Source organism: Ailuropoda melanoleuca, chromosome 4 (genome assembly GCF_002007445.2).
Source record: "Ailuropoda melanoleuca isolate Jingjing chromosome 4, ASM200744v2, whole genome shotgun sequence".
In the NCBI taxonomy this organism is placed as follows: domain Eukaryota; kingdom Metazoa; phylum Chordata; class Mammalia; order Carnivora; family Ursidae; genus Ailuropoda; species Ailuropoda melanoleuca.
In genome coordinates this window covers 125014243-125020687 of record NC_048221.1, presented here as the reverse complement: position 1 = coordinate 125020687, position 6445 = coordinate 125014243, and the positions used below count along the sequence as shown (strand labels likewise).

Below are 6445 nucleotides of genomic sequence, written 5' to 3'. Positions count from 1 at the left end.
CTTCTTCCTCTCCCACTCCTCTGCTGTGTTCCCTCTCTCGCTGGCTGTCTCTCTGTCACATAAATAAATAAAATCTTTAAAAATAAAATAAAATAAAATAAAAGAATGAAATAAGATAAAATGTCAAATTAAATTTGGCTGAACGGGTCTGGGGCTGTCGAGAGGTCAGGATTGAAGACCTAACAAAGGGAGAGTCTGCGTAGAGATGACATTTAAAATCAAGGGAACTGAGAGTCACACCAAGATAGCACATAGAGGGGAGAAGGGACGGGCGCCTAGTGCCTGGAGAAAGAGCCCATTTAGAGCTTGGGTGGCGGAGGAGCGGCCCGCAAGAGAGAGGCAGAAGGGAAGGCCAGAGGGGGCAGATGGGGAGGGCATGGAGTCGCATTCTGTTCCGGATGGGGAGTGAGACAACCAGATCGCCTGCTAAGGGGACAGAGGACCAGAGCTGGCTCAGGGTCCTGGGGGAACAAGGCAAGGTCTGGGCTGCTGGCCACGAACTCGCCGAGCTGGCAGGTACCACAGTCACTCAATGGCAGACCTTAGGAACCTTGGGGGTGCAGTGATTTGTGCTCTGGGAACAGAGAGGGGCCCATCTGAGAGCCTGAGAAAGGAACAAAGCAGAAAGAGAGACACCGTGCAGGGCAAGAATCCGGAGTCCCGGGTGGCCACCGAGCCGCTGTGCGACCATGGATCAGTCACGTGACCACCCGGGGCTTCAGAGAACTCCTCCATCAAATTTGAGGTGTGGCCAGGGATGCTTTCCCTTTAGAACTCCGAGGTTCCTGTCGGAGACGAGAAAGAAATCTTCCTCTTAACCTCAACCACCAAAATCGGGGCAGGTTTTGCTTCAGAGACTTTGTTCCTGTGGTGATTTTTCCATTCTCTGTAAGGAATCACAAAGTCACGATTTCTAGCAAGCTCTGTGTGGAGCGGCTTGGTTCCATTCCGCAAGCATTCACGTCCCACGAGCAACCATTATTTCGCCTGGATCACCGGTCTCCCTGCTGCCACCTTGTGCCTCGACAGACTCTTCTCAACGCAGCAACTCGCCTGGAGCAAAGGCAGAAATCTGCAATAGTGCCCACGATCTGTGGGATCTCACACCCCTCCGGGACCCACACTTCACACACACACACACACACACACACACTCCCACCCACACACTCCCACCTGAGCAAACACATTCCCACCGGAGCGCACTCCTGCCTCAGGGCCTTTGCTCTGCCTTCTTCCAGATGGCCACTAGTCTAACTCCCTCCTTTTACTAAGGTCTCTGCTCATAATGAACCTCATCAGAGATTTCTCTGACCCCCTCGTACAAAGCAGCACCCCAGCCTATCGCTGTCAATCCCCTTCTCTTGCTGCTCTCCTTCGGAGCACTTACCGCCAGCTTCACCCTGAGTACCACCCCCACAAACTTGGCAGTTTCCTGAGCACCGGGTCTGCGCGCTTCCCCAGCACCTGGAGCGGTGCCTGTACCCAAGAGACCCTGGGTGCGTATCTGGGGAGAATGAATGAACCTGCCCACAAGCCCCAGCCACACAAGTCAGTACCGCAGGCTTTTTTCCCACGGACACACCAAAAAAGAACACAGGTTCCTAAAGTAAAGTCTTGGCTTTTTTTGCAAGCTTACAATCTCTCCAGGCCTGAGCTTTCCTGCGTGAATCTGAAGCCTGGGACAAGCCCCGTGAAGTAGGGATTGAGTCCCGTTCTCAGAGCAGACACTCAGAGGCGCTCAGCCGTCAAACAATGGTTGGTTCAGAGAAGGTGCAGGGCTCAGCGGGACAGGTTGTGTTCCTCACAGGAGGGGGGGGGGAAGACCCTTTTGTCTCCAATCTGGGGAGCTGAGATCTAGGTGAGGGGCAAAGGGGATTGATTCCGGTCACCACGAAGGCCCCCAGGCAAGTAACTAAACTCCGCATAGAAGTCTAGAAAAATCTTGGTCTGGCAGTGACAGTCCCCGACAGTAGGGCAGCCCTGCCCTCTGGTGGCCACCACGTGCAGTGCCATCGCGGAAAAGCCTGGACAACGATTTTAGGGAATTTTTTTTCATCCTGCAAGTTGCCTGACCCCATTGCAGACAACTGGGAAGACAGTGAGTAAGGAAATGAGAAGTAATCGCATCACCTTAACACCCTTGATGCGACTGGAGCTTCAATCATGCCTGCTTGATACCTAGTTCATTCATCCGATCAAGTATTCACAGAGGGCTTACAGCCCGGCCGAAATCACTCCGTATTTTTTTATCCTGAGATCTTCGCTTCTGTTGTAAGTGTGTTGCCACCCAGGCTTCATGCAGATCACTGCTGATGGCTGGATGACAGTCCACTGAGTGACTGTCCTCAGCCATCGGTTTAGTCTAGGGGCGGCTGCTTCTTCAAAGCTGAGTGGCCTCCCATCCCACCCGTGTGGGTTTTTACTGCCTCGGGGTCCTCAGTCCTGAAGATCCAGGTGCTCCAGACACCTGGAGCTCATCTGACTTCATCTGAGGGGCCCCCTTCCCCTGAGGAGGGCTTCATTAAGCTCAGAACTCGAGGCTGTGCAGGGGTAATCAGGGCAGGGCCCAGGCAGATGGAGCACAGGTGCAGCACCTGAGCCCAGAGAACGAGAGAGAAGAAGGGGGGAAGGGAATGGCCGGCCAGACCTCCCAGGATTTTGTAAGCCAGGGAGCAAGTGTGGGGTCCATCCTGGGGCAACAAGAAGCACCACAGGGTTTTGAGCGATGTGAGCGAGACTGGCCTTGTAGAAAGATCCCCTGTATGAACATAACCAGCTAGAAAGTACCCTGGAAGAAAAGAATCCATTCATAAGAGTAACACAAGGAACAAACTATTTAGAAAGTCATTTATCAAGAAGTATGTAATACGTGTCTAAAGAAAAGCTGAAAACTTTCCTGAGGGACAGAAAAGAGACTGGAATGAATGGAAAGACACATTTTGTCTTGAATAAAAGGCAGTATTATGAAAGTGGGATGTGTCCTCAAATCTCCCTATATATTTGCCACACGCATATAACGTAACCTTCTGGATCCTCGGGCCCCTGTATTAACACTTTGCCAAATTCCAGAACTTTCCCTCCATAACATGTACGGCCGTGTGATTATTTTTGTGATGGTGTGTTCTGACTGCCTACCTGCTACCTTGGTAAAAGAACACTAAAATTCATCTGGGAAATACACACGTGAAAATAGCCAGTACATTTCTTAAAAAAAAATAATCATCATCTTATCAGGTAATAAAAATATATTATAAAGCTGGAGTAAATAAAGTGATTTGGTATCCATACAAAAATAGGCAGAAGGATCAATAGAACACAATCGAGAGACCCGAAATAGACCCCAACTTTACGTGGAAATTTAGAATATGCTAAATGTGGTAATACATCAGTGGGGGAACGGATATGCAATAAACAGTCCTGGGAAAACCGCTTGCCATTTAGGAAACAATTAAATGTGGATCCATACCTTTCTCCACGTCCAAATAAACTGCAAGTGGATCAAAGTTTAAATGTAAAGACTGAGCCATGAAGGCGTGAGAAGGAAGCATGAATATACTTCTATCCACCCAGTGAAAAGAACAGGCAACACAACGCCTAGCAGGAAAAGAGACTCGTGTGCGGAACAGACACATTAGAAGCTCAGCCTACCTCATAATTTTAAAAATATAAATTAAAATAAATGGCTATTTTTAACCTTATCAGGGTGACAAAAGTAAGTTGGTAAGGGAGAGGAGGAACGTCAGACCGCACACACGGAAGTCAGTAAGGCCACTAGGAAAGTCCGCTGGGCTGTGGCTACCGACGTCTCAATTGTCCGTCCCCATCATGCCAGCAACGCCACTTTTAGGAACTGATTTCACCGCTGCATTACTGGGAAGAGCGCAACACCGGAGACAGGGTGGCAGTCCGCGGATACGGCCGTAGGAAAAGAGCTCCAGCATGCACTTTTTCTTTCTCTCTCTTTTTTTAAAGATTTTATTTATTTGAGAGACAGAGAGAGTGCAAGCATGAGCCAGGGGAGGGGCAGAGGGAGAGGGAGAAGCTCTATGAGGACGGAGACCACATCTGTTAAGTTCTCCACTTGGAACAGAGCCTGGAGGACCCAGGGGGCCAGTGGCCGCCAGCACTGGTTCTAAGAGCTCAGAGCCTCTGAGTGGGAGACCCCCCAGCCCCAGGCTAAGCAGGGAAAGGGTTTGAGCTGGTTCTGCCCCCTGACCCCACTGACTCTCACACACTCTCATGGGTACAGGCCTCAGCAGCAGGTGGGAGCCTGCCTGGCCCCTGCCGAGTATTTGAATGGGTGCACCTCTTCCCGACCCAGAAGGCCGTGCAAGCAGGGCCCCTTCCCAGCAGGTACACCGTTCACTACCCCCATGCCTGAACCCTGGCTCCTGCCCCTCACAGCTTCTCCTGGCTGGGTGGACTTGGTCCAGGAGGAAGGCCGCTCAAACTCCCCACCTGCGTCCCCGCACCCCAGCCCCCACACTCCTCGCCCTGCCCTTTGCACCTGCTGCTTACAGGAAGAGATCCTTCTCTAGCCTACCCTGCAGCCCTTCCCGCTGGGCTTCCCTCAAACCCGAAGTACCTGGAGGCTCCAAATCCACTGAGCAGAGGGCCACAAATTCGTTCTAGGACTACGAGGAAAGTCAGGGTGGCTTCTCAGAGGAGGCAACATCTGAGTTGGGCCTTGCCGCATGAATAGGGATGAGCTCCTGCCGGATAAAGAGAAAAGAGGATGTAGGTGTACGTGGGCCCCAGTGAGCTTCTGCGGGGTGGGCTGAGGGCCCGCGGGGGCTGCGGCAGAGGCCGCCAGATAGTGAAACGTTCTAGGGAGTTACAGTCAGGATAGCAACCTCGTACCTCGATGGGCCTCTGTGCCCCGGGGCACCGCCTGCTCGTGCTGCTTCTCCCACAGCCGTGTGCGCGGCCTGTCGTCTCTCCCAGACTCTGCACCCCTCAAGAGAAGACTCGGCTTTCATCTCTGTGCCTGGAGTGCCTGGCACAGCCGAGGGCACAGTGCTCAACAAGTTGTCGTGGACCTGGAAAAGGGGGACATATGTAATTGTGGTAATCACACACTGTAAACGTCGGCCAGAATTCCATGACCGTTATGCTAACTGGTGGATGTTACTGCTTGGGAACCACGGCCTAGAGCGTCCCGAGTGCCTGTGTTTTGCGGTTCACCAAACACTTTCACTCCACTCGTCTTGTGCAACCCCAGCAATAGCCCATTTCACAGATGGAGAAACTGAGGTGTCAGCGGCTTGCCCGTATCCCACAGTGGCCAACCTGGGCCCCATCCTTGGACCTTGTTGCTCACAGACTATGAGCCTGAGGGACATTTTCAGAGGATGTGGGCCAGTTGTGGTTGTGAAAATTCAACGTGCAGAGATCACGGCTCCCTCTGCTGGTGCCAGCTGGTCCCCTTTTACGACCCAGGGGGACAGGAACAGGGGTGGCAGGCTCGATCAGGCTCCGGCTATGACTCCTGCTATCTTGCCCTCTGGAAAGGGTGAGACCCCTGAGGGAGAGGTGGGGTACTGTGCCGCGGGGTTCATCTTCTCACCGTGCCCTCAGTTCACAGAAACTGCCTTGATTTCCATGTGCTAGGTGTTAGGATTCTCGGTCAGGTTTCCTCCAAAGAAGGTGTTCCTCTGCAAAATGGGCTCCCAGATTCAAATAAAAATACAGGACAGAATACCTGGGACATATTTATACTAAATAAGACGCACTAAATAGGATATATGGACACTAAAGAATACACACGTGCTATCTACTGCTTATCTAAAATTCAAATTTAAGCGCCCACCTGGCTCGCCCCACCCGCCTCCTGGGCAGTGATCACCCCTGAGAAACAGGTGCCTGTCACCCAGAATCCTCGCCCCCCCCCAGGTGGCTGAGGACCACTGCCAAACTGCTGGACTGTGAAGGAGCCAGGGCTGGCGCAGGCCTTCCCCTGCCTGTTAAATAAATGAACAAATTTATATTATATTGTATTTTTGTATCTTTATTTTCAATTTTTTATATTACATCCAATTTCTTTTCTTTCTCTGAATTTTATATTTTATATTCGTTTTAAACTTTATTTTACTTTTTTTATGTTTTCTTTTATCACCATGTTTTATCATTTTATTTTTCCATTTTATTACTTTAATGTTGTAGTTAAGATTGCTAGACAAAGTACAGGTTTTGCAGTTTCTCTCACGGTAACTTTTTGCCAAAGCAGGATAGTGACGGTGATAGAAGCCGCTGACCTCGTTCAAGAGTTCTCCAGTTTTACTTATAGTCGTGTATGTGTGTGTGCGCGCGCGTGCGTGTGCGTGTAGTTCTATGCAATTTTAACACGCAAGAATGGGTTTTTTTTAAAGAACACATGCCTATGTAGCAGTGAGTTAAGGTGGTGGGATTTGAGAGATTTTCTTTAAATGTCTCCCTTTGGCTCAGT

The 6445-nt window shown here is 50.7% G+C and overlaps 1 long non-coding RNA gene across 1 annotated transcript; it reads right to left on the bottom strand.

The window, feature by feature from the left end:
• Nucleotides 1–223: 223 nt before the first annotated feature.
• Nucleotides 224–5041, bottom strand: LOC117801803. Its single transcript, XR_004624517.1, has 3 exons — nucleotides 4861–5041; nucleotides 4586–4712; nucleotides 224–1053 (listed from the first exon to the last, which is right to left on the bottom strand). It is a non-coding gene; the product is annotated as an uncharacterized LOC117801803 (long non-coding RNA).
• Between the last annotated feature and the right edge of the window lie 1404 nt (nucleotides 5042–6445).